General features: G+C 42.3%; 1 protein-coding gene and 2 long non-coding RNA genes across 8 annotated transcripts in view; 2 read left to right on the forward strand and 1 right to left on the reverse strand.

The window, feature by feature from the left end:
- KLHL14 (kelch like family member 14) overlaps window positions 1–2,094 on the reverse strand; it is a 60,928-nt gene extending 58,834 nt beyond the window's left edge. The window contains exon 1 of one of the 4 annotated variants that reach the window (XM_058833218.1): window positions 1,431–2,094. The gene's annotated coding sequence lies outside the window, so the exon portion shown is untranslated. Of the gene's footprint in view, window positions 1–344; window positions 670–843; window positions 1,231–1,430 lie in introns of those variants that run through there. The other 3 variants (XM_058833216.1, XM_058833217.1, XM_058833219.1) reach the window with 3 other exon arrangements.
- Window positions 538–16,223, forward strand: LOC131576474 (uncharacterized). Of its 2 annotated transcripts, none has more exons than XR_009276989.1 (5): window positions 538–678; window positions 3,531–3,589; window positions 3,677–3,794; window positions 4,616–4,793; window positions 16,108–16,223. It is a non-coding gene; the product is annotated as an uncharacterized LOC131576474 (long non-coding RNA). The 2 variants fall into 2 exon arrangements; XR_009276990.1 differs by having other exon boundaries at window positions 4,616–4,780; window positions 16,108–16,179.
- Window positions 16,224–17,033: 810 nt separating this feature from the next.
- Window positions 17,034–27,626, forward strand: LOC131576473 (uncharacterized). 2 transcript variants are annotated; one of them, XR_009276988.1, is made up of 4 exons: window positions 17,064–17,102; window positions 17,197–17,293; window positions 18,667–18,825; window positions 24,800–27,626. It is a non-coding gene; the product is annotated as an uncharacterized LOC131576473 (long non-coding RNA). The 2 variants fall into 2 exon arrangements; XR_009276987.1 differs by having other exon boundaries at window positions 17,034–17,293.
- Window positions 27,627–27,933: the final 307 nt, after the last annotated feature.

Below are 27,933 nucleotides of genomic sequence, written 5' to 3' on the forward strand. Positions count from 1 at the left end.
GCCGAGCCGAGCCGCCCCCCCCTGCCCGGGACACGGACGGGCTCGCTCGGAGGGGCTGCAACTTGGGAGGGCTAGAGGAAATTTTTTTTTTTTTTTTTTTTTCCCTCTCCCCTCTTCACTCCCGCCCCCGTTGTCCTCCCTCCTCGGTGCAAACCGGGCAGTTCTCCAGGGGTGGAGCAAGGAAGCCGGGGACATTGTCAAAGCGGAGCTACCCTCCCAGGACCCCCCCCTCCCAAACACCCAAGCAATCAAACACACCCCAAATAACACCACCATTCCTTCACCCCCCCAACCCCCCCCCCCCCCCCCCCAGACCCCAACTCCGCGACGCCCAGAGAAACTACCAAGTGACTGAAACTCTGCCGGGCAGGGGAGCAGCCCTGCCCGCCCCGCTCGCCGCCAGCCCCCGGTCCCCTCCGGCCGCTTTGCCAACTCGGCGGCGCCAGGACCCGCTTCCTCCCCGGGGGCGGCGTGCCCCGAGCGGGGACCCCGGCACTGGCCGGCACCGAAGTTGAGCCCCACTCCTCGGCCCAGCGCGGGGGTTGCAATACTTCGCACCCCGGAGCGGGGACGGGGGGGGATGGAAGCGGCAGCCCCGGGCCCGGCGAGGGGCGGCCCGGCACCGTCCTGCCCGGCTTGCTTCTCCTCGCAGCAGACGGCGCCGCGGCCGCAACTCCGGTAACTATGTGAAGTTCAAGTTGGGGGAAGGACGGGGGAGGCGGGAGTGGGCGGCGGGGAGCGGGGCCGTGCCCGGCGGCCCCCCGGTCCGGCCGGAGCCCGCCGCGCCCCCAGCCCCGGCCCGGGGAGGGGGGTCGGCGAGGCTGCCCCGAGCCGCGGCCGCACCTGCGGAGGCTGCGCAGCCACCGACCCGCGCTGACCGCATCCCGCCCCGCGGAGCGCCGCCGCCGCTCTTCCTCCTCCTCCTCAGCGGGATCCCGCCGAGACCTGCTCCTGCCATTGCAGCGCGCCCAGTCGCTTCTCGCCAATACTGGGCTTCCTCTGCCTCCCTTCACCCCCGCCTCGCCCCATTTATCGGCACAGCGAGGGGCTCCCTCCAGCCGCTTCCCCTGCCCCGGCGCCTCTCAGCCCCGCTCCGCGCCCCGCCGGCGGATACAGAAACCTCCCGGAGCCTCTCCCTTTAAGTGGACCCGGTCAATTCCCCCCTCCCCACCGCACACACACACACACGCGTACATACATGCACACACATACACAGACACACATACACTCCTCCTCTTCTCCCTCCCCTTCTTTCTTTCTCGTTTTGCCCATTTCTTGCAATCGGAGTTTATTCTGCAAACGCGTTCGTTACACAACTGCCCCCCCCACCCCGCACACACAAACACCCCTTTCCTCTCCCCCAGCAACAAACAAATGAGGAGGCACTAGAAAATGCACGGAGACGGTTAGACACAAGGCCAGAAACTTACCTGCTCCACAACCAGCTGCCAAAGTAAAGGTTCACTTAAGCTCCCCCCCAAAAAAATCAATTGTCCTTCCTTTTTAAAGGTTTGCTCGCTCCTTCCAAAAAAAAAAAAAAAAAAAAAAGAAAAAAAAAGAAAAAAAAAAGGAGAGAAGAGAAAGAAAGAAAAAAAAAAAACCTTCTGGTTCCCAACTCAGAGCAGTCACTCTTTACAATTTATTTTGTCGTACATCATTTGATCACCATGAATTAGCAACAGCAAGAAAATGTACGAGAGAGAGAGAAGGAGAGAGAGAGAGAAAGAGAGAGAGAGAGAGCGCAGAGCTTTCTGCAAGAGAAGAAGAAGAAAAAATGTACGTGTGACAAATTATGCTACCAAGAAACAACACATCATTATCCTTGGGCCTGGGGCTCAGTGAGTCGTAACGAGAGTAATAGGAAATCCACGGTTGGGGAGAGAAACGGTCGTGCATGGCCAGTGGAGAGAGACCATACAGGGGGATGGATGCTGGAGAGACTCGCAAAATTATGGCTCAAGGCTATTGTAAAAATTGTCGAGCGTAAATGACTGCGATTTCAAACATCTTTGGAAGAAAGAAGGGGAAAAAGCGAGCCCCCCCCCCCGCCTCCCTCCCTCTCGCTCTCCCTCTCTCTTCTCTCTCTCTATAAAGAACCGTCAAGTTTTAGTGCGCATTGCTAATTAGTCAATTTCTCTCTGCCTTCACAGGCTGGCGACTTTGCTGCTGAGCTGAAACTGCTAATTTCTGTGACCAGCTTTTTTCTTAGCTGTGATCTGGATGAATGAGTAGCTGTCTCACAGAGATGACAAAAATAAACTCTAATCCCCCCAAAAATTTCCACTACATCTTTCTCATGCATAGATTTATGATCTTCAAGGGCCCTGTGCAATATGCAAACTTTTTTGTGTGTGTTGCTGGGGGGGTTGGATCAGGGGGGGAGTAAGTCTTGTATTCAGGTTGCCTAGTATTTGTTTTGTATTTCTGCTCTCCCCCCACACCCCAGGAGTGATGGAAATAATGTCTGGTCTCAGTAGCTGATACATTGTCACCCCCCATCCCCTTGTATTCATATTATTGCTTTGACAGAATACATCCTCCTTCCTTGCAAGTATGATGAGGCTGGAGGGGTGGAAGGGAGAGAAAGTGAGGCTACTAAATGGTGTTAGTGGTAAAACGTTTCTTTTACATTTGTTCCCTTGCACTGTTCAAGATTTATGATCTTGTTTGAAGGCATATTTTCTCTATCGTTTTTTCTGGTTAGACAACCGTCTCTGAACTTCACTGTCAGCTCTTCAACAGATAAGGGTTCAGAAGTCACATTTTTTTATTGGAAGATTAGCATATTGTCAGATTTGTCTTTCGGTTTCAAGACTTTGCAAAGCAGAAGCCTGAACCAAATGGCAGGAAAGCAGCTGCTATTTCACAAACATAACCTTTCAACTTTCTGCCAGAGCTGATACCCTAGAAACGTGCATAGCACAGCCCATGGGTTGGGGCTTTGTTTTGGTTTTTGCTCCTTTATAGTTGTAAGAAGCAGAGGGAATTCTTATTCTAGAGATTTTGGGCTTTTCCTTTCCACCAAGGGACATTTTGGTAGAGGACATGTTCTCCACACTTTATCTCATGATATATTGTACCCTCACATTTATAGCTCTGTTCTTCTGTTGTCAAACCTCCAATTGTCAAAAAAACAAAAAAACAAAACAAAAAACCTAAGAAAAGAAAAAAAAAAAAAAAGGTGGAATGTATGCCCTTGAATGAAATGCCCATGAAAGGAGACTGAAACAAGCACTCACATAAAGTTTTACCTGGTGTGAAAGCCTCAAGCCCCATCCCCTTTCACAGATGATGCTCAGGCTCCTGTTAATTAAAACACACACCAGGAGTGGGACTTTGAATGCCAGGTCTCATGGTCTTTCTCTTTGACTTGGCCAAGGATGCCAATGCATTTACAGAAGTGGAGTCAGATTGCTCAGGAATGCAAAGGACTGGAACTGAAAGGCATCGAGGCAGTTTTTTGCTTTTATTTATTTTCTGGTGACCTTAATAAAGAAATTCTGCCGTACCTCTCCCTTTTTCCTTGCCAGATAGATCCCTTCCCCCTTCCTTGGATGTCAATTATTTCTGCAGAAAATTTCCAAGAGAGGTAAGGCAGCTGGTGTTGTGGGGCATGGTATTCTTCCCAACACCATCCTATGCTGTTTCTAAAACAACGTTCTTTCATTTGCTCTAGTTGTGGCTTCCTCCCTCCTGTATCCTGTTGGCCACATAGTTTTTGACCTTACTGAGTTGCTGAGAAATGTGAATTACAAGATGCCTCCATTTTGATAGTAGCCAGTGTCTTCAGTGATGTGAGTTGTCTCCCAACTGTAGTAGATTGGAAGAATGATTTTTATATCAGGCTTTTTACACTGAACTTTGCTGCCAGAATGGCTGTAAATAAACCCCATGGGGTTTTGTATCAGTTTGCACTGACTGATGTGTCACACACACTTGCACCATTGTAAGCTGCCAAAATACATCCTGGTAGCAATTTTCTTGGACTAGCATACTGGTATGTTTTGCTCTTTAGTGAAAAGACCTGGTTAATTTTTATTTAACTTTGCTTTGCTAACTTGGGTTGAAATAAAGTTCAGTCTTAACTTACGTGTATGATTTGTAGTCACTTATGAATTACATTGGACAAATATTTCCAGAAGTCCTGGGTATGGTATTTTCTAAATGATATTAAATATTTTCAAGGGAAACTTCAAAGTTTCTAAGGTGGGTGCTTGATTTCAAAGGCTGTTGGCAGAAAATACTATGTGCTTGATTTCTTCTTGTGTTACTCCCAGACCTGTACCATGTAAAATTATCCACTTTTTTTCTTTGGAGCAATAGTAGATGTACTTGACACTTGGTTTAAGAAGGGACTTCACATCTCTAGTTTATATACCTAAAACAGTCATAGACTTCAGGGAAACCACTGAGAGCAAAGACCATCTGTCTTGGGGCACTGAATAAATAAGACCCCTGAAGCCTTCGCTGTCATTGCTATAGGGCTCTGTTCCTAAACTGGATTTCCAAAGAACAGTGGGCAGTGGCTCATGCTTTCATCTTTTCAAAGCCAGGGGTTTGGAGATGTTGTGCTTTTAGCCATCATACTCTTCCTCAGCTCTTTCCATCCCTGCAGATTCCTCAGTTTACCAAAGTCTGATTGCAGAGGCTTGTGGTGGGGAGGCCAATGCTACAAGCTCCAAATCACATCTTGCCATTAAAGGAAGAGGTCCTGGTGCAGAGGAGGCTTTTATCAAGACAGGATAAGACACAGTCATTGAAATCCTAGAGAACAAACTCAGTAAGTAAACAAGGTAAATACATTTCAGTATGATTAATTTTATAAAAAAGAGGATTTTCAAATGCCTTTATTGTCTGTGCTTTTAATATAAAATATATGTCTGCAGAACTGATGGTTATTGGTGATTTTTTTTTTTGCATATTTTGTTGTGATATGTACTAGTATCCTGGTACATCTCAGAAATCAAGTTCCATGCACAGTATCTTTATTATTAAGAACAGAAGTAAGTGTCAATTCTGAACACCTGCCCTTTTGTTGATGAGATTGCTGTCAGAAACAGAGCTTCAGCTGCCTCCCCTCTCTGGGGCACAGAATTTATCTTTTGTGCAAGTCATCTGGCCTGTTGAACTCTTTCAACAGTCTGCATTTGTGCCGCTGTTGCATTTCAAATGGTAGAAAAGAGATTCTGGCACTCACCAGAGCCAACTGGATGTGGACGGGATCAGCCACCACAGAAAAGAAAGTTCTTTCCAGAGGACTTCCAGAAAGGTGAAGGCTACAGGTGTGCTGGGTTGCTTTTATTGGGCAACAAGCCATGCTAATTTCTTGGGCAGATCTGAGTGCAGAAGTCCCTTTTGAGGTACAAGTGCTGTACAAAGGGATGAGCAAGAACAGTCCTGGCAGTTACCAGTGGCATTGCTATTCTTGCTGAGCGCTGTTGTATAATCCACCCTGAAGCTTCTGACGTGGATGTCTGTAAGCTCACAATTCTGAAGGCAGACCTGGCATCCCTGTGCACAGTTCTTGGAGTACAGATTAGCTACTCACTTCATCACTGGTAGTGTCAGTGTTGGAGTAGGGCAGGAGTGGAATATTTCAGGAGGCCATGGTGGTCCAGGTTGTTAGACCAACTAGTCTGGACATCTGGATTCCCACCACTGGCACACAGTGATTGTACCTACGCTGGCTTGAAAGCTTTAGTTTAGCACCTGGGAAGCACTCAGAGCTCCTAAATGCCTTGTTCTCCGAGGAAACCAGCACACCTGGAAACCAAGGAGCTGTGAGGCACTGCAAGGAGCTGGGAGGGCAAGAGAATAAAAAGTTGTCTTGAGTCTAATATAGATGTAACAACATTGACCCAGGTGCATTCTTTAATATCTCTGTGCTTCAGTTAACAAATGCTAAAAAGGGTTTTCATTAGTGCAGTCCAAGTCTCTCCCAGCTTGTGGTTCCTCAGCCCTGCTGAGCACATCTGCCCAGCTTCACACCCAGCTGGGTATTTCTGAATGTTTACCATCACGATTGTGATGCCAGTGGCTACTGCGACTATGTGACTGTAGAGACTGGCACAGCTGGGCCCGAGGTGTCACAGGCATCCTGATTGCCTGTGAGGTGTCCTGGTTAATCCTTGCTTGTCTAGTGCTTTGAGATTCCCCCAGGAGTACTGACTGGTTCTATTTGCACTCACAGATATACTGTATAGTATAGATAATATAGATATATTGTGAAGTATTGTTCCTGTGCCAGGATGTACACAAAACAGAAATTGTACTGTAACAAAGAGTCATAATACCATTAAGTATTCAGACTTTTTCCCTGTTTACCCAAAATTATCTGATGGGGGTGGACTGGGTGCTGCTACATAGTGCCCTAAATGAGTGATCCTAAGAGCACTGAAATGCAAGTTTTTCCTCCTATCACAGTCCACAGAAAGGCAATAGAGTAAATGTCAGTAAAAAAAAAAAAAAGAAGAAAGTCATTTAATGCAATGCTGTGCAATCAAGATGATATGAATAAAGTTTGTAGAAAACCAGTAGCTTCTGAAATATCAAAATATAAGGTATTTCCTCTGAAAGAGTTATTAAAATAACTTGGGGGGAGGCAGAACTCAGAACTGTTAAAAGAAGCAGTTAAGCTTGGGGAAATTGCAATCTAAAAGCAAGGTGGATTAAGCAAATCCTTCTGTACAGAACCATGCTACAACTAGGAACCCTCTAACCATCACTTGGAAAAGCTTACGCTCTGGGACTCGATTTTCAGGCATATAATACGAGCTTTAGTGATTGTGTCTGCACTGTACTCCCAATTAAGGGATACTCTCTTGTGCTTAAGTCCATTTCTGTTCAGGAAAGCATTTAAGCATTTCTTAAACCATATTCTTAAGTACTCTCTTGAAAGGGAATGCCTTCCTGTTGTGGGATATGTGTCTGCATTTGCCAGTCAGTTTGGCTGAGTTTTCCCAGCCTGGTGCACACAGGACTCATTGCAAAACTAAGAGGAGGATACACTGGTGGCGAGTGACACTTCTGATTGCTCTAAAGCCACAGTCAGGCTTTGTAAGTGTTCATCCCTGTTGCCTGGTTTCTTGAGGCAGCACTTTGAGACACGCAGGGGAAAGGGCAAGCTTCAGAGCAACAGGAACCAACTGGATTGCAGTGGCTAGAGTACATTTTTATATTGAAGAAATATATAATCCATAGGTATAATGTGACTCTCATGAGCCCCAAGAGAACACTTTCAGTTTTTAAGGGAGAAAGGAGTTGCAAAAAATTATTTGAATCCTTTTCAAGCAAAATCTGCTGACAAAGAGTTTTGCTCTCCATCAGTCTAAGAGCTCTGGGGACAGAAATCTTTCCCATAGTGCTCCTTTTTAACTGCCCCAGGACTGTCTTCTCTGTTTGGATGTGGCAGAGAGGACTCACTGGATACCCACTCCCTCATGTGAAAATAATGACGTAAGATAAAATGTGGCATTAGCTTTGACCACTGTGATGCTTATTCATTAACAATTTTAGGGGCATACGTGTAAAAAGAAAAGGAGAGTTAAGATTTATGGTTTCCACTTGGTTTTCTCTATCTTTCTAAGACAACAAAGAGCACCTTGTGACCTGGCTACTTAAAGACTAGGGCTGTGCTTAAATAGTACAGTCTTGTTCTGCTGCAGAGAGGAAGAAGGTGGTCTCTCTTGATTTCTCTGTGGAGATCATGTGTCATCGCTTTCTTAGTAAACAGACTTAGCACCATTGTGAAACAGTGAATGTGCTGCTCCTCCCCTTTACCAAATTGTATTTTTAAAGTCAAGACCTCATAATTCAAATTAGTTAGTTTGCTGAGAGAAAAAAAACAAACACAAAACATAGAGACAGGGCTTCATGAGATTAAAACCAGGTAATCTTTAACTTTATGTAGTCAGTGAAGGTCAAGCATTATTCCCCTAACTGGTTTTGACCCTCACTAATTGTTGAGGGTGATTTTTGTGAAATCCATCAGTTGCTCCAATTTAACCCAACTAGTAAACAACTAGCCAAACTAGCCAAACTAGCTAACCCAACCCAGATAAACAAGTCCTCTGTCTTTTTTCCACTGGCAAAATAGCTACCTGAGTTTGGTGTAGCATTGTAAAATACCACTTTTTTTTTTTTTCTTGTTTATATGAATTTGGTATCAGATAATATGGGGGAAAATGATGAGAAAGAAAAGAATCCCTTTGCTTTGCTCAACTGTTTCCCTGCTTCTCAGCAGAGTGGGATGTTGTGTCCAGCTTTCTCTGGTTTAAATCTGGCCCAGGCACTAGAAACCAAAAAGAAGTCATCACTGAAAGGCTGGCAGGGCTCTGTGTGTCACCAGCCAGCTGTTTCATCCCAGCATCTAGTTCACATAATAAAAATATCCTTATATTTGGCTCTGAGTGACATTGCCTTGGAATACAAGCAGATCATCTATGGTCTGCTTTGTCAGGAAGGATATGGCAGCCATTCACAGCTGGAAATTGTTCCCCTGCACTTTTTCAAAGATTTCCATGGTGTCAAGTGGGAAAAGTGAGGAAATCAACAGTAGCTCTATTTCTATTGTACCAAAGGATTAAGAGGACACTATAGTTTTCTCTGATATCAACAAGCTCATTCTTGAGCCCTGTATTGAAGGTTAAAAAAGCGGGTGTGAAGGTAGATATCATTAATTCTAAAAAATGGTGATGAAACAGAACAAAGCAATATTTGATGTTGGAGCCCAGTCATGAGAATTGAATCTCTCTCTTTTTTTTTTTTTTCCCTAGGCTCAAGTTGCCTGGGTGATTTTCAGGTACCTATTGCTCACAAGATAACATCTTCCTGTCTGCCCAATGCTTCATATTAATTTACACCAAGATATAAATAAATATCCCAAAAAATCTAAAACTGAGAAATAATGCTGTAGAAAAATGAAAAAAGGATTCCCTTTTAAGTTCATTTGGATACAGCTCATCAGCAGACAGTTCATTGTTGATAGAAGGGGACAGTCCTGGTGGACCCAGTGACTTCTCACACAAGGTGTAAATCTGGCCCACTACTATTTTACCTATGATAAAACTGGGAGACAGGCAAAATGAAGAACATCCCTTTGCTGAGAATTTTTTTTTTCAAAGTCATATATATTTTAGTTACAAAATATTTTAAAATTGTTCAAAATAATAAAAATTCAGGATTTCTGTGGTGCTTGTCTCAAGAATAATCAGCTACGATGATTAAAAAGGAATAAGATGAAAAGGAAATTTATTTATTGCTCCTTGACTTTGGTTTCAGATCTGAATGGATTTTAAGTGCCAAATGACAAACCCTTTAAAATGGAGTTAATAATGGATATTCTGTCTTTTTAAAGCACTATTGTAATATCCAGGCTTTTTCACAGCCTCGGGTCCACTGTCAAGAGCTCCCAGTGACAGACACCCAGACTAAAACTAGGGCAGTGACCCAAGTTATTCTGGAAGTTACAGCTCAACATACAAGATTTCATGCAGTAGCTCTGATGACAAAAATGAATTTACCACATGGAATCTCACAACATATTGTGCGGTAACTCAGAAAATAACTTGGGTTACCATTGCAAATATATATATATATATAATACACATTAACAGCATTTATAGACACTGATCTATTAAGCCATTTTCCTACACTACCTTCAGACCTTTTGTCTGAAGCAGAAAAACCATCATTAAAGCTATGGTTTGCCAGACAATTACTTTGTCAAATCTCAAGAAATTGCATAATAAATTGTATACATGCATCAAACATGAACAGCAGAGGGGTATAACAAGCTGTGTATTTCCAGTCCACTTGTTCTTTCATCTAAACAGTAGCTGTTGTTTTGAAGAGTAATCCTATGTTCTTTTCAAGGCACAAAATGTTCATATACATTTATCTATCAAACTAAGTAGAAATAATTGAAACACTTAATATGCACAGTAATAAAGAAATGCATGAACAACTTCATTATTAATGTCTATTGATTATTTATGTTTTCAAATAGGCAAATGTAGCTACTAATATTTTATCATGTTAGTCTATATGTGCATTTTGGCTTTACCTGTTTATTGGCAAGTTTACTATCCACATTATGGGTATTTTTATTGCTGTACACTCATTTGCTATGCGCATAACTGAGGTCAGTTTACGAACTGACTAGTGTTTACTCAATTTGATTACTATGTAACATTGCTGAGACTATTCTCCCTTTGGAAAATTAACTGTACAAGGAAGCCCAGTAAATCTTTACTTAAAAATTCCAAACTTTAGATTGATTTCAGCAGTGGGTCTGTATTGATCTAAAAAGCTTTGCGTTCCTAACTAAAAACTAATCTTTATTTCACCCTTTAGTGACTGCAGCCATAAATATGTTCACTCATACTGGAGTTTAGTGGATTAATGGTTATTGGAGATTGTGGCTTCCAACTGGGGTTGGTAAACCTTAACCTTTGGAGGACAACATGAAGGCATTTACCCCTTGTCATCTGTAATAGCTGGGTCCCCTTCTGACAGTTATCTGGGTGTTAAAGAGGAGGCAGAGCAGGGGACAGGAATTGAAGTACTAGTGGTACACTTTATCTATCCAATTTCTTGTGATACTGACTACTGTATCCAGACCTGGCTCTTTTTTTGATGCAAAGGCATTGAAATGAAACAATTTGTTTCATCTGTGATAACAGAACTCTGGAATTTCCAAGCACTACAGTTGGTTGTTCCTCAAAATTAATAGACAGAAGTCTTATGTTTCCTTTAATTTCACCATATTTGTGGGAGATGTTTTATGTGAATCAGGACAGACCTTTCTCACTGTCTCTGACAGAAGATTTTCAAAGGCAGCTGGTAGGAGACATTCCCTTACATTCCACTGCAATGACTTACTAGTTACTATCTCAAACATAATTACACTAATTTTTATAAAAACCATAATTGCAATAATGTCTTACAGTAGGGTTTATTCCAGAATGTCATGTTCTGAAATAGATGTCAATTAGCACTTAAGTTATGAACAAGCCATCCCTACAAAACTTTAATTCACTCAAGTCAGTTTAAGTAACTCAAGAAAGCAATGTGAGGGTAGAAATTATTCCCACATGTAAGGACTGAAAGATCTGCCCTAACTTTTCATTAAAGAGAATAATGATTATTGAGAACATAAAAAAATTATTTCATTAGCAATACAGAGAAGGTTTCACTGGAACACGAAATATACAAAATGGTAGATGTCAAGTGATTATATTAACAGACACAATTCAATATCCATTGTTCCAGAAAATATACTGAGCTTAAAAGAGAGATTTCTTCTGCAAGAAATATTGACTCGAGCCTGCCTAAATTCAAGGGAGAGATTTATTTTTCATAACCAGGTACCATCTTGTGACAGTCATTTCTATAATTATTTCCATTTGACAGCATAAGGGATACTTGTGTCAAAAAGGGTGCCTGGTTTTTGGAAACTGATCTTGTTTAAAACCCTTTCTTTCTATTTCTATTAATTCTTCTATTTTTGCAAATCAAATTCCCAGGAAGGGAGATTGCTTTTGTAATAACATAGAATTGCAGTTGCTGGCAGCTGTTGCAAATGATTCCAGGCAATTTACGTCCCTTGAGACATTTTCCCAACATCAAGGTAATCAGGGCCAGTGGGATATAATCTGGGAACAGCTTTAACAACAAGTTTCCCATCCTGGACCAAAAAACACAGTCCCAGTAGAGATGGACATTGCCTGTTGTGCCTTGACATACACTCCTAACATTTAGCTGCAGATTTTGCATCTGTTTTGCTTTTTAAACCAAGAGCGTTGACTCAAATATTTAAACACAGGTAACAAGACTGTGGGAATACCAGACACCTGCTAATCAAATCATTGCCCTTATTCTAACATTTCATTTGTTTTACCTATTCCATCTTTTTTCAGTATTCTCTGATCCATCTCCCAGTTTCAGATTGCTTCAGATTTTACTCCAGAAGGTCACAATGTCCAGGGGTGCATGGGCTGTGCCCCACTGTTTGCTGTCCTCATATCAGATGGAAACAGGCTTTCTGGGCATCTTTTACAAGCTTTGGTTGTCACCAACAACCACTGGGGCTTTCTAAAGGAAACCTCAATTTTAATAACAAAGCATTGGCTTTCTGAAGTGTGTAGGTTTCTAGAAATCTTTGATGATCTGGACTGAAGTTTGTTATCCCTTAGTTGTCAAAACAAACCTTAAACTAGAGACAATGCTAAAAACAGATGGTCCTTCTGTTGCAGGAGGCTGAGGGGACAAAAATCTGACTCTGCTCCCCCTTCAAGCATGCAAGGAGAGTGTACACAAAATGATGGCAGTTCAGATTATCCTAACACATGAGCTCATTAACAGTCCCTAAAATCTTTGTGCCATATAAATAAAGCCACAGTAATTGCAGGTATTTTCTGATTGCTCTTGGGTCAGAAACAAGAAGGAATGGTCAAACGCTAAAGCTGATTTTTCTGGTTTACATTGAAAGCCTCCTCTGAATGCACATGTATTTGATACCACACAGACAATAGCAGCAAGAAGAATGGAATTGGTCTTTTTGGCCCAGCATGAAGTAAGAAAAGCGTGTAGTGCTGTGCACCAACTAGGAGAGATTGTCTCTCCCTTCAGCACCAGCTATAGAGATTTTCCAGCATGTGGGAAATACCTTCATCTGCCTGCCTGGGAGGAACAGAAGGAAAATGGGTGTGCCTCTTGACTGCCTCTTCCTCTGGTAGTGCAGACCCAGTGGTTGTGTGATCCACTGCTGTAGAGTCAGTGTTGGCAGGAGAACCAAGTGCCCCAGGGGGCAGTGGTGACAGGAGACCACCAAGTTCATTTCTACTGAATCAATTTCGTGAAACAATTGCAGGACAAGGAGACCAGCTCTGACTGCTACTAGGCTATCGGGGTGAACAAGACCAGTGGATCAGAGGGATAATGGCACAAAACAAGGGAAATGAGAGCAGCAATTGATGTTTTCTGGCTTGGAAAAGAGTATACGGAGTGGGCATGTTTGTTTTTTTGGGGAGGATGTAGGCATCACAGGCATCATCGAGGGAGGGGTAAAATATTTCTAGGAATCTTTGTTAAACCTATGGGAGCTTGTCACTCATGGTCATCTAGCTGAGATCAAAGTAGGGCCACCTAGAGTAAGACTGCTGTTCTCCTCCAGGAATGCCAGGCTGTTTAGAATATTACAGGAAAAAATCAAAGATATTAAAAATGACCACATCATTTCACACAGCAGTAAATATGTCATAAGGATTTTTTATCACATGGACTTGATGCACATTGGGCAGTAAGAAAATAGATTTGATCAACAGGAATAACTGCCCTAGAGCTAATATGATCTACTGAATCACAAATCCTCTTTTTCATAATGCTTAAATACGGATTTACATGATGGACTATAACAACTCCAAATGCACCATTTATATTTATCATGTAAATAATGATGAGCTTTCAAATTAGAATGCAGATCAAAATAGCACACTAGTTATTCAAATTGCTTCTTGGTTCAGAAACTCACTTTTTTGAATAGTTCAAAAGTATCAACTATTTAGACGGTGAGCGTGCATTACTAAGGCCCAAGTGAGTAATGTGCACATGAAAGTGGTCCTGCTGAACTTGGTAGGTTTACTCAGCTGTATAAAGTTGCTTATGGCTGAATTTACCTGCAGGAGAGACATCAAAGTCAGTAAGGACACTTTATTTTTCCTTGTCAACTTCCAAAGATTCTGCGAGCTGAGCACAAAGAACATGTTAGCACTCACTGTTTGCTGCCAGGGGAATAATTTCTGTGTCCAAAGCATATATGATCACTAGTATGCTAGTTTTTTTAGCCTTTTCTTCTTCCACAATTCAGTACTTTGAGAAATGCCAGAAACTTTGCTAGGCTCCTCTTTATGTGCATGCACCTTCAGAAATCCTGTGCTACCCTCTCTCAGCCTGCCTTTGCACCCCTCAGCTGTATAAGAGCCCTTCAGCTGGTGTGTGCCTAGTGTAGGTCCTGCATTTGGTGTTTAAATCTTTAATAGTTAAGCAGTAAATTGTTCTCCAGACTGTCCACTGTTGCTGGAAAACGGACACATTTTCACCTTTGATACTAAGATCTCATCCAGGGGTTGCTTCTGTATTTCTCAAGTGCTAAAAACTAGTCTTGTACAAAAGGCCAGTACGAAGGTCTTACAAGTCAAGTTATTCGAGTCCTCCCTCAGCCCTGGGAATCATTCCTGATTGCTGTAGTTTGCAGCAGACAACAGGCTTTTGGCTGTCTCTCAGTAGAAAGGTGAGGTCTAAAAATAATTGAGATTCAGGGGATATTAGAAAGCTCAAAGGTTATTTGGCATTATCTTTTCCTAATCTGTACCCATCTCCCCCTAAACAGACAGAGTCCATCCCCTTCTACTTTCTCTGAGTTAATTATAACTTGCATTGAGTAGTGTCATGGAGAGAGACATAAAAAGCAGCAACACTAATAGTACTCAAGGGGAATTTAGCAGCTCTACAGCAGAACAAAAATCTCCCAGCAAAGAGTTGTGGCAATAAATGAGCCAGTTTGATACCAGTCAAAGTCCACATGCAGATAGATTTATTTGCTCTATATTGGCCATGCTTTTCCAGTTTCATGAGATAGGGATATTTCTGCAGGAAGGATTCCACATTTAGCTTGAGAGGCAGCATATCCCTGTAAAATAAAGCATTCACTGGCCACTTTACCAACACAGGGACACAAGTTCAAATGAGCTTTTGCAAACCCCCAACATGGGAAGAAAAAAAATACTTGGAAACTTCTTGAAAAGAAATATTTGAAATTAAATTTCAGTACAGTTGATGGAGATTAGATGGGGGTGTCTTTCTGTCTCTGTGCCCTCTTGAGACAAATCAGAGACAGCCAGAAGCAGCTATGTTATGAACAGAGCTGCATGTGGGCTTCCCCAGCCTGGATGCTACTGAGCTCCAGAGCTCCGGGATGTTCCTGTGTGCTTGATCTCAGACCAGGGGAAAAGGACAGCATGGAGGTGATGTAGGCAGCAATACAAAACAAACCTGTGGTGCCAACATTTAGCTGCTTGCTTCTGTTTAATTTGTTTGTGCTGTTTTAGGTTTTAGGCAAATTCTCAAGGTCACCAGTACCTTACTCAAGTCAACAGCTAGAGGAGACAAAATTAAGATACTCATAGCTGGAATCCAAGCTACCTCACCTCCTTCCTTCCCTTTCACTACTACTGGCTTATTCAAAGTATCATATTCTTCCACCTGAAATTTGGCCGCAGTCCTTGCCTCCTTCTTCTTCTCGTTCTCCCTCTCTGGTGACCTCTCTTTGTCTCTTCTCAGCAAGTAGTTGTCAGGCTTTTCATTAATGGTCTGAGCACCCTTTTGCTTTTCTGGCATATTCCCCCTTGCAGGAGGAAAATGGGCTTTTTTCATCAAGAGGGTCAGCAAAGTAGCAGAGATACAGCACTAATTCACTGGGTTCATTTAACTATATTTTGCTGCAGAATATTTCCTTGTGATGGCCAAATTCCTACTTGCAAAATGTTTTGACAACCATGCTCCTTGGTAAAATGTGAACAGAATGAAGTCAGTGTTGTGGACACCATTCCAGTTCAGAATCCATATCTCAGAGATATCTGTTTCCTATGGATTATCTTCATGTAATGGAGGGCTTGAACTCATGATGTGAACTCACGCCCACGACTTGGATCAGACAAAACTGACAAAAGCAAAAAAGTGTTTCTGAATCTGCACATAGTTGTCCCCAATACCAGAACAGCCTTTAAAATTTAATTCTTAAAGGTCTGAAAACATAAGAATGGAAGGAAGGAAGGAAGGAAGGAAGGAAGGAAGGAAGGAACTTGACTCAAGGTCAGAAACTTATAGCTTATATTTGTTTTTCAGGCTGCCTGTTTTTGAGACGTGCTGCCTATGTAGTATAGTTGATGGGGGAGTGTTGTCTGTCTAAAGAGGCTGTGAACCTTTTCCTCTGACCGGGGCAAAGGCAGCAGAGAGCTTTGTGAGCCATGGATCTGTTGGGAGCCTGACTTCTTTGTACTTGTTTCACTTCTTTGCAAAAATATAAAGATTTTCTCTTGATACTTCTAGCCAGTTTCTACAGCAGTGAAGACATCCAAATGGCTGCTCCAAGTCTTCCAGGCACTCCACAGACTTTCCTCCAGATGGAAAAGACCAATAAAGTACTGAAAACTCTGATGGAGAGGAGAAAATGTAAGGAGAGAAAACATGTCCTAAATGCCGATTAAACAAAGAAGAGTAGAAGCATTTACCATGATGTTCTTTTCCAGTGTTCAAGTCAAACTGAGTTTGTTGACTACCACTTGGTCTTTTTCTAAGGTTTATGAAAAATAAACAGTCCTCCTGTAAAATTACATTGAACAAGCACCAGATACAGAGCTCCCTTCCCCCATCACCTTTCTGCACTGTTTCAAAGACTTACTTAATGATTTACATTGTTCACAGAGTCACTCAAGCAGGAAAAGTGGAATTCCACCTGATTGGTAACATGGGGTACTTCCCATCTGAGCTGGAGTATGAGCTGTTTGTCAGCTCTCCTGACATGCCAAGAGCTATATGGGAACTGCCGAGGTGACTATAGATTATAAGGGCAAAAATCTGCTTTTATTTTTGCAATGGCATGAAAGAAAACCCCACGGAGAATGTCATTAGGACAGGGGACAAAGTGAACGTATGCACATCAACACATTATCCAGCCTCAATAGCACATGGTACATTGTCTCCATTATCAGACAAAAAAACCTCACAAGAGACAGAGATCAAAGGGTTAGCTTTTCAGTGATCTTGTCATGCGGCTTCTTAAATGATAATGTAAAGGTTTTAAAAAACATTTACCGTAATTTCTGCTAAGTGTCACAGCCTAGTGAACCATTAAAAGTGAAGCAGCTCACTGAACCGCGCGGAAGTGAACAGATGGAATTCCACCCTCCCTCTGCTCCAGAGCCTCCTCGAACAATGCAAAGTCTTCTTTCAAATCTCCTCCTCTGAGCTCATTACCCAGGGCAAATATGTGGCAGGTTCCACTGCCACAAAGGCTGGGGCTTGCTCTTCTTCGTGGCCAGACTGTGTGTTAGAATTTTTAGAAATAATTTTTAAAAACAGTATTTTAGTTTGGTTTCTGTGCTTTTGCAATCCTTTCTTTGTTCCCCATTTATACAGATGCTTTGAGAAAAAGAGGACATCCTGATCTGGGCTTTCCGGGGTCTCATGGATCACGGCCAGTCTTGTTTTCTCCAGACTTTGCTTATAAACAAAGGTATCCATTTTCTTTGGGAGTAATTGTTTGCACCTCCATAGTTCTGAATTTTCTAGAGAGGGAAATGTAGCCCTGCTGTTGCACTAACCTCCTCTTTTAACATCTTCCTCACTGCTTCCCTGCCTAGGTGACAAGTAATTCTGCACAGGTATGCATGATCTTGTACTCTCACTGCTAATTTTTTAGAGTGTTTTATGGGCTCATGGAAATTTGGATCATTATCTCAGGGCTGGAATTTCCACTGAGTTTTGTGGGTTTTGTGAGCACAGTGTGAACCGTCTCCTCAGGCCAGCTTACAGTAGAGGCTAGTAGGGGTCCTGCAAGCTCCAGTGAGGCATTTGAATCAGTGGTGCAGCAGCTGCAGGGAGAGGAGGCTGTGGCGAGAGGTGGGGGATGCTCAATGCTTGAGAGGTGCCAAAGGGCTTAGGGGAAGAGGATTCATGCAATAAACTCTAGTTCCACACAGTGCCATCCTCTCTCTCCAAGGAGATGGGTGAAGGATATCACACAAAGGAATGATCTTTGCTCATATCTGGGCACATTTCACACCCCAACACAAAACTAAACGGTCCCCATCTGGGGATTTGGTAAAGCTTAATTTGTGCTGGGTTCCTTACCATAACATATAACTGGACAAAATAAACCTTTATTAAAGATATCTTTATCTTTGAAACAACATGACAGTCTTTTGTTCTGAAAGTACTTGGAGGACATGGAGGACAGAATTTGTAGCTGAAGGAAAAAACCCACAATTAAATTGTTTTCTTTTAGATTCTGAGACTGTCTGATAGTCACCAGTGAAACAGAGGAGAAGTCATAATTTCGTCCTCAGCTTAAGCACACTGTAAAATTAGAAGAGTTGTCTCAGAGCTTGGGTGCTAGCCATGAGGCCTGCTTTAAAATCTGCGGTATAATATGCACCTTGGCGTCTTGAGCTCTCCACTTTGTAAATTTGAACTGAAAGAGGTAATTCCAGCCTCTCTGATATTGGAGAAGGTTGGAGTTCGTGGTGTAGCTGGCTGGTGACGTGGGCTGAGAAATACATGACTGTGGGAAAGGAAGAAGGAAAGCTCTGGTACCTCCATCCCAGGAAGAAGCAGCAGCCCCTGTCACAGGCTGTGTACAGCAGCAGGAGATGCTGCCAGCTGAACAACACATCCCTACAGGGGCACGAAGTGCTGCTTATCCAGGCATGACCAGCCTGGGCTCTGCCTGGCTGGGCTCTCTGCTGACTGCAGCATGCTCTCACCAAGGACACCCTGTTTCTCCTCGGGAGGAGTCAAAGTACCTCCCTCAGCACCTTCCCCTTTACCCACCACTCAGACACCTGTTTTCACGTGTGTTTGCTGTTTGTCCATCTCTTTGCTTACCAGGCAGCACCTTCCTGTTCCTTCCCAGAGTAACACTTAGCCATATGACTCTGACCCTCCCACCACTAGCTGAGCAGAAGGAAAAGGGACCTCTCTGGTATGAGAAGTTGTGGTGTCCAGGAGAAGATCCACTTTGCTCATAAGTGGCAGCTGAGAGTGGAGGTAAATTGGAAAGGGCTGAGTTGCCTTACTGGGAAAGGTTACAGCACCCTCCACCCGGGTGCAGTGCCCATCCAAGGAGAGGCTCAGTATCTGGCTGTGTCTCTGTGAAATGAAATGTGTGTGCTTGAACCACATCTCAGATTATTTAACCACTTGTAGTAATTTGTATGGATCAAGATACACTTTTTCCACCAGATTTCCAGGGTAGACCCTTTGCTGACTCGTAAGCATCCTCTCTTAAGTGGTCTTGAGCACCACAGGGGTGAGATCAGATCTTTCTGTGTGAAAGTAGTTAACCTGTTTTCCCACTGCCAGCAGCTTCCTAAAGGGTGCACTCCCTGAATAGCCCCAGCTCAGGTCCTCTCTCTGCCATAGCCATGGGAGCTAGTCTCAGAATGAAAGGCTGTGCACTGGTCCTTTTGTTTGTGGAAATGTATACAAATGAGTGCTCCATGTTTCACTATCATCTTTCTTTTTTTTTTCTTCTTCTTCTTTGCCATTTACATTGCATGCATACAGTTGAGCAACTTGGCTTCAGTCTTGATTGAAATATTTAATGGATATTATTCATTGTTGGTATTCTCTCGATGTTGTTCTCATTCATTTTAAAACTGCCAAACCTTCCCATTTTTCAAGGATGCCTGGCCTTTTAAATAAGGAAAGCATTTTGATACCTTTATTACATTTTTTGAGGCCACATTAACTTGTTTTTGCTATAATTTTGACTTTGATTTTAATAAACTGAATAGAAATAGCAGTCTCTCCATTTCTTAAGTACTGCATGCTTTTCCATTATTGTCCACAAACAGTTGATTCCAATGAACTTTCTACAACTCATTCTGTCCTCAGAATTATTGTACTTTTATAACCATTCACAAATATTTTCAGAAGTGCTTCCAATGTAATGATATTATAACCTAGCCCTAAGGGTTTATTATCTTCCACATTATTCATTTCACCTAGTCTCATTTCCTTGGACTAAGTCCAAAATAGCCCCTGGTCTTGTTGATTGCTCCTCAAACCGAAAAAACTGTTTGGTACTGCACTCAGAAGCACGCATCCATCCTTAATGACTCCACTACTGCTATGCCCATCAATGTCAGTATAATTGAAATTCCACTGTAGTCACTGCCTCTGCCTTTTTACAGCTTACCCCTTATCTATGTAAGCATTTCCTGATCTACTACTTTGTTTTAGCCACTTCTCACGTGCATGCCGGTTTTCTTTTTGGATTGTTTCGTACCTTGAAGAGGTCCTTATTCATGCTTCACATTTGTCAGTTATTTGACAAGCTGAATGGAAAAGAAATAGCATTATATTGTCCTATTTTTGGACTTCCCTTCAATGTGGGAATAGGGCATTTCATAGAGAATTTGCCAACTATGGTTACTCAGGTGCAAAAGAAAGTGGTGAAAGTAAATAAAGGGAAAACACTTCCATTTTTAAGCCTCATATTCTTTTCGACAGGCAGTTTTTGTTGGAAAATTCTGGCGGTAAAATAAAGCAGAACATTTAGGATGCTTCAAATAATACAACCCTCCTCCTGGTGAGCAAACCATGAGGGGGCTTCCTGACCTTAGCAGTGTTGCAGTGCCAGCAGAGAGAAACCACTCTTCCATTGCTTGGGCATACACTCAGCCTTTGAGAGCCTAATTTGGCTTTTTATATAAGCAGATCTTCCTTAAACAGAATTTCGAGGTAGCAATCAGCCTTTTACAGTGTAATTCTGAGACAGAGAGAGCCTTTCCCCTCATTTATTAAAAAAAAGTAAGTTTCACTCTTACAAGGCATGCTGAGATCTTGGATTATTGAGGTGGGTGGGTAGAATAGTTTACTTCCAAAACTGCATAATCTCAGTGCTGATACTGCTAAACTGTGTGCAATTTTAAATGGAACCTGGTGCTGCTGAGACTCAGTGAAACGAAACCTTCGCAGGTCTCAAGGTCCCCTGAGCGTTGGACTCATTGTGGGTGGGAGCAGGGGGTGGCTAAGGGGCCTCTTGCTTCAAACAATTGAACCTCACTGGTGAGGATGCAGGTGAAATAAATACCAAATAAAACTTAAGGGCTGGAGAGCCCTTGCTATATGTTGTTGCCTGTGAGCAGGTAGGCTCTGGTGTATTACTAAGATGCCCAGCTGACTGCCATCCTAACATCCTAACACACCCAGTCCTCAGCCATGGGAGGAACTCATCTGTGTTTCTGAACAAGGATCCTGCTTCCTCAAGGGGCTAAGCCTGCCAGCCCCTCGCTCAGTCCCTTCGACGGGGAGCCAGCAGTGTCTTGCAGGGCCAAGCTGACACATATAATGGCATTCCTTTTGTCCAGGCACCCCTACTCACACAGGGATGCTGCACCTGGCAGGTGTTTCCAGTGAGCAGCTCACAGCAGGGTGCTGCCTTCTCACTAACTCAGTGCCTCAGGAAGTTGTTAGTGAAAGGATTACAAGGCCCCTTCATTTTTCATATGCCTGCCAGTGTAATATTGTGCCTAACTTCACATTTGGGCATCGCCCATTCTGCAGTGCATGTCTAGTGTTTATTTCAGTGTCTGTCAGAGACCCAGGGTTAAAACTATTGGAGGTCCAGATGACATCTGGCTTCTCAGCTCCTCCAGAATATTGGCTGCAGTGTTTATCAGTGCATTATTCATCAAAACTGATGATGCAAAGTACAACATGCTGTCTGCAGCTCAGCGTAAGAGTGGAAAGAAGTTGGCAGAAATGCCTAGTGTTCTGTGAGCAGCATGTAATCAATAGTCTGGGTGCTTGTTCACTTTATGTTGATGACTATTCCCTCTGGTACGGCTTTGTATATTTTTGGGTTCTCTGTATTACCAGCTGTGCGATTTTTCTCTCTCTTTTCTTGATACCAGCTTTGATAGAACAGAAGGGGCAACCTTTTGTGCAGTAGGTGTCAAATCAAATAAACTATTTGCACAAAGCCTGGAAATGAAAGTCAGAAAGAAAAAACATTTAGTTGAGATCTTCCATGACAGATAGATATTTTTTCCTTATCTTTTTTCTATTTTTTTTTTCTTAAGGAAAAGGGAAGATATTAAATGTAGAGAGCTAAAGGCTGCTTTAACTGTCATTAAAATTTTGAAACAAATTCTGCTTTTCAAGTCAGGTGCATGCAGCAAGGCCCCAGAGTCTTCAGTGAAGTTACTCCCATTTACACTGGTGTAACAGAGCAGAGTGTGAATGCTTATCTTTAATGCAAGAACTTGCAAAACAATAATCAGATTCTCAGCTGGGGTAAGTTGGCACGTTTCCATTAAAGTCAATGGACCTAGGCTGATTTACACCATCTGACGATCTGCCCCAGTATCTGCTACACTACACACACCACACACACACACAAGCCACTGCTTATTTATTTTCAGTGTTAAACCTGCATGTAAATTTGGTGCAACAACAACCAAAGAACAGTGGTAGCTGAGTCTTTTTTAAAAGCCATATTGCAGATAAGAACCACATTATTCTTTTTACAGATCTCTCCTTAACATATGGGTATTAGTATGCAAAGTCTTACTATTCCTGTCCAGTGCAAAAATTATAAAGAAGAGTGGAACTAAAAATGGCTGTTTCACTTGTGGCCCAAGTAAAATAGCAATCTTCAAAATTCTGAAATGGGGACTTAGCCCTTATTCTCCTAAGTAAAACCTAAGGGAAGCAAAGCAAAACAAAATCTTGCTATGTCATTTAATGTCTCTTCTTAGAAGAGCTGTGTAATTTCTGTTTTCCAAAGGGGTTCACAAATGTGTTAACCAGCAGTATGTGGATCAGTATGCACAGAGGGGGGCTGCTATTCATCAGTTCCCTGCCATTTTCCCAAAGCCACACAAGGCCAGACCATGCACAGAATGGATATGAACTCTGCTAGATCTGAACTGTGGGTCAGTCCCAGAGCACTATTTAGCCAATACGATGTGTTTTTTATATTAGAATAGGACTACTGATAAGCAGTAAGTGCTGTATGGTTGTCTAGGTAAGATGAGCTCAGATTAGAAAACATGAGAGTGTAAATCAGGGGCTTATTTGCTCTTTCAGCTGAGATCTTCTGTTGTGTTTTCAAGACTGAGAAATGGGTACCATAGAGTGATTAAGGAAAAAAAACAGAGAGAGGAACAATGAGTTTCAGGCTTGAGAATGCTTGTCTAGGTAATGTTACTGGAATTGAAGTTGAAATGATGTTCATGAAGCTGTATAGACTCAATAGGTGCCGTCTGCAGCTCTTCTGTCACAGCATGTGCTCTTCCTGCCTGAGACAGGGAAGTAATAACTTCAGTTCTATTGCCACAGCTAAGAAACCTTCCAAGACCCACTAGGGTCACAAATACAGGCCTTGTGGGCTCACATGGAAAACTGAGGAATATCAGAGGGCTTGTCTTGTACCTACACTGTCTTGGGCACTTGGAGATATTTTTTGGTAGCTGCAGAATCCCCAGAGAAAATGATGGGATGAGAAACACTCCCCCACTGAGAAGGAAGGGATTTTATATTTCTAAAGGTTTGTAGTTTTAGGTCAAAAGACAAACTGTCCTTGAGGATGTGCAAGACTGAGGGAACGTGGGTTATGCTGGAGTTGGTATCTCTGCCTTGGCACTATTCCACATGCTTTCTGCAATATGTGGAGTATGTCCTGGAAGCATAATCTTTCCTAGAGGAGAGTTCTGATTAGCTCGTCAGACTGACCTGCTCATCTTATTTGTCTCAGTTCAGTAGGCATGCTGCTAAGCTCAGGCTTTTTGGATCTCTCTGAGTCATGGGGTGCTCTGGCACAGCAGATCTTCTAGGCTGGGAGTTAAAGAAGTGACAATGCTAGAGGCAAGTGATTTTTGAGAACCACAGAGGAGAGGAGAAAATAAAGAGTGAAAGTGGGTCACCACTGCTATACACTGGTGTTAGATTTGATTTTGATCACAGCCTGTTGCCAAATCGTGGCACATTTAGCCTTGTCCCTCAGGGGACTGTGGTACCAGAAGATCTTGCTGTGGGCAAGAGGAAGGAAAGAGTATTATTGTGGTTACCCATAAAACATTTAGCAAGACAGAATTTTATTGCAAGGACTGTTTTGCCTGGATGCAGACTGCAGGATTTGGACTGGAACAGTTAAAGAATTTGCTTGCAGTTGTGTAATAGGTCAGGAGTTGGGTCAGACCAAGGACCAAGAACATGTGACCATCCTGTAATTGTTAAACCACTTGTCACCTCCTGCCCCTGTACTTTTCAGGTTTCGAAGGCTGAGCACACCCTCAACAAAAACAGACAACAGGAACCCACTGTGGATGTTGCAGCCTGTAACTAATGGTGCCTGCTTGTATAGTCCTGTGGCTCTCTCCTCTCTGCGGTGTTTTCTGCCCTTCAGTGAACCCCTAGATCTGTGTGATGATACTCCTCTTCATACCCACTCCTCTTCCTTCCTAAGAACACATACATGATAGAAATAGTAAGAATAGAAACATCTGAAATATCTTTGTTAGCCTCCTTACATAGTCAAAATATTTCTTATTCTAAATAAAAAGGAAAATTTCCAGACTAGGTTGCTTGCTGGGGTGTAGGATTGTGTTGTTTCATTTCACACAGAAGGGGAATTTGTTAAAAATTCTGGTTTAGCTAAGTGCTTTGCAAATGTTTTGCTTGGTAGACTGAAAGAACATGGGCAAATGGGTAACTTTGGGAGGATCTGGGTTCACACATTCAGAAAATAAAGTAGGAAAGCTAGTGAAGACCTCTGGGATATTTTTTGTAGGAAGATATCAAGTCATGGAAGTAATATATTCCAGTGGAAAACTTTTCTGGCATATGTTCTAGTCAGGTTTATTTCAACATAACTTTTTTCAGGGCTCTTCAGGGATAAAATAAGGCTCCAGCTGATTGGTACACCAGTGTTAAGTTGGCTGGATAGCTGCACCAGCCCAGTGTGGAGAGACAAGACTTATTTTCATTCTCCTTTTGTCTGTGTCTTGAATAGCTCACCAGTGGAACACCTTATGCCTGGCATTGCTCTCCCAATCAGTGGGAAGCTGGTGCTTCCTCAGCATCACAGAAGACCAAGGCTTCCCAAGTCATCTCATTTCCCAGCATGGATGCCCTGGTATGCCCTTCTTGGCTGCTGAGCCTGATAGATTGGTAGGAGAAAAAGACACCACAGTGAAGCCTGCATGGACTATTTGCACCTCCCAGCAGCTGCACCTTCCTCTCTGAAAGGTTCAGGTACCATTTCCTGCTTCATTGAAGGATTTACTTTGCAAGAGGACCCATAGACACTTACTTGAATTACTGGAAACATGCTCATAAAGACAACTGAAACATTTGTCTTCATGTCTGGGACATCCTTCCTAAATCTTTCTACTTCCCAAAAGGGTCTCTCTGCACCATGCCCAAAGAAGGCATTTCCTCTACTTCACAGGTTTCAGAGTTGGTCAGCTAAGAAATCTTGGGCTGCTGCTTGGTACTAGGGATGGCATTACAGACTCACATATTTCTCACACAGGTGCATATGTTTTTCTGAAGACACAGATCCTCCAAGTCAGCAATATCTGGAATGACTAGTAGGGTCATAGCTGTTGTTGTATGAGGATTAGTGAATGGTGGTCAGAAAATGCATATTACTTTTCATGCAGGTCTGATTTCTAATCAAATCTGAGATAAATTTGGAGTAAAGATCAGAGGAAAGGAAATGTTTAACTTTCTGAGACTCTTACTGTCAACTTCTATCTCAGATGCCCCAACAGAGATTTTACTGTAGCATACCATTTAAGCAAAATGTCCCAGCATCAGGATTTCTCAATTTTCACTTTTTGTCCCTTGCAATGTGACTCCATTTCATGCTGTGCTCTATCCACAGCTGTTCACCACCTCCCTAATAATTCCTGCCACTTGCCAGGGAATGCTGCTCCATCTGACATCTGTCCTGCAGATGAAGGACCCCCTTCTCCCCTCACAGAGCTGAGCACCAAGCAGTGACAGAGCTGCACAGCACCACCCACAGCCCCATCCCTTTCCTGTCATGCATGGCACTTGCCATCATGCCTGGCCCAGGACTGCAAACCTGCAGCTTGGTCTCTGAACCAGGCTTTCTGCTCAGGTGGGGATTCCAGCAACTCCTCACCTGTCCCATCCTGTTCTGCCCTCCCAGTCTCCACAACATAAACCCATCCATGCTATCTTGGCTTCCCTTGCTGTGTTTTATGACAGCTGGGCCACCTCCAGATTGAAAAAGTCTGAATTAAAATAAAAGGGAGAAGTCATTTGGTTCATTTACCCTTGTAAAATTTTGTATTATATCAAGTTTTGAAGTTTGGAGCAGCCCCTGCATGGAATAATCCAATTGCCTTGCCATTAAAAATAGACCCTAATCCAGCTCCAGGTGAGCTGAGCATCAGTTTCCAAGGATGTGTTTATCACATGTGCTCTAAAATGAAAATGTAGCTAGTAATCTTGCTAGACATTAACAAGACTTTTAACATTATCACCACGAGTCATTCACTGGCCAAATATCCACAAGGATTTTATTTGAGAGAAAAAAGTTGGTAAAACTATTCATCAGTATTGTGGCATCCACGACCTTAGATCAAAACCTGTGGGGATGTAGGGAGACTCCCATTAACTTCAAAGTGAGAATGTGACTTAATGAATTGAACATACATGAAACAAGGCCCTTAGAAATGAACCCTTTGGATATTCTGCGTCTAATTATTTTCTAATTATCTAAAAGATCATCTAAGCTTCTTTTTAAGCTTCTTATAAACCAACCAAAGTTAATTATGCTACTATTTGCATTAGTATGACTTATTATAAATAATAATGTGAATATTTATCTATCTCAGGGATATATTAAAAAGAACCTCAGGGAAATGAGGCCATACAGAGAATTTTGCTGCAGGAAAAAATTTTTTAAGGGAATAGTGATTTTGAGTGACTCAGGTTTAAAAACTTCAGAGCACTTTTCAGTTAAAATATTGACTAATTAAAGACTAACTAATATAATTATTACCCAGTCCAGAAAATATTAGTCTATTTCTCACAAGAAGAGAGGACATAGATTCCACACCTACCTTTTCAGGAACTTTCTCTCTGATTAAATAGTCTTATAAGAATATTTCTTATGTAGGAGTGAAACTGTGTAAAAACAATTCACTCAGCCAAAACAAGCAAACAAACAAGACCCCAAAGTCATTTGAAATGCTTCTGTTTTTAGTGGCATAGCTATGGAATGAATCAGCATTAAAACAAAGAAAACTGAGCTTCTTTCCTTTTTTTTCCCTTTGTAAACCATTCAGTTTGAATAATCCACTTCTTTAAAAAAAGCATCCGCACATCAATTACCCAAGCACTTGAGAATGCCATAATCTCATTTTGTGACCAGGATGTGAAATTCAAATGTCAACCGATTCTATCAGTAAATGACATTTTGGTGCCTTGTACTAGATATTGCACTATATCAAAAACTCCCCAGCTTCTTTTGGTTGTTTTTAGACACATGTAAGACAAGACAGCTATAGTATTTATTTTGTAGATTCATCAGAGAGATAGATAGGACTGGTTTTATCAGACCCTTGGTAAAGACAAAGGGATTTTTAATTCACTTTATGAAGTCACAGTATAAACTCAGTGCTGGGCTGTAAATGTTGCAGGTGTATTATTTCCCATGTACATTTTTGACACATGCACTCAGATATTTTCACCACTAGATCTGTAGATTTAGTTCTGTATGGGCAAAAATGGAGTCTACTAAAGGCACAGTAGAAAATGTATCCCTAAAATATTGATTACTTTCTTGGTTGTTAAATCATTATGAAAGCAGGTTGAAAACTTGTTTGCAGTCTCTTCTAATACTACTACTGTCACAAATAACATAATTTTTAACAAGATGGATGCTTTCAGTGCTGGGCTCAGAAATGCCAAGCAGAATTAGCAACTTTTAAAAAAAATACATTTCAATGTTTATTCATGGTGGCAAGTGCTTCTCACACTATACCTCCAGCTGTTGTTGGCCCCCATGATATGGCTGCAGTTTTCTTTTAACTCTCCAGCACAGGGCAGCTCCAAGGAGGCAAGGCAGGAGAAAGCTTGGCAGGGCACAGCCTGGTGAAGCATGCAGGG

This window comes from Poecile atricapillus, chromosome 2 (genome assembly GCF_030490865.1).
Source record: "Poecile atricapillus isolate bPoeAtr1 chromosome 2, bPoeAtr1.hap1, whole genome shotgun sequence".
Taxonomy (NCBI): domain Eukaryota; kingdom Metazoa; phylum Chordata; class Aves; order Passeriformes; family Paridae; genus Poecile; species Poecile atricapillus.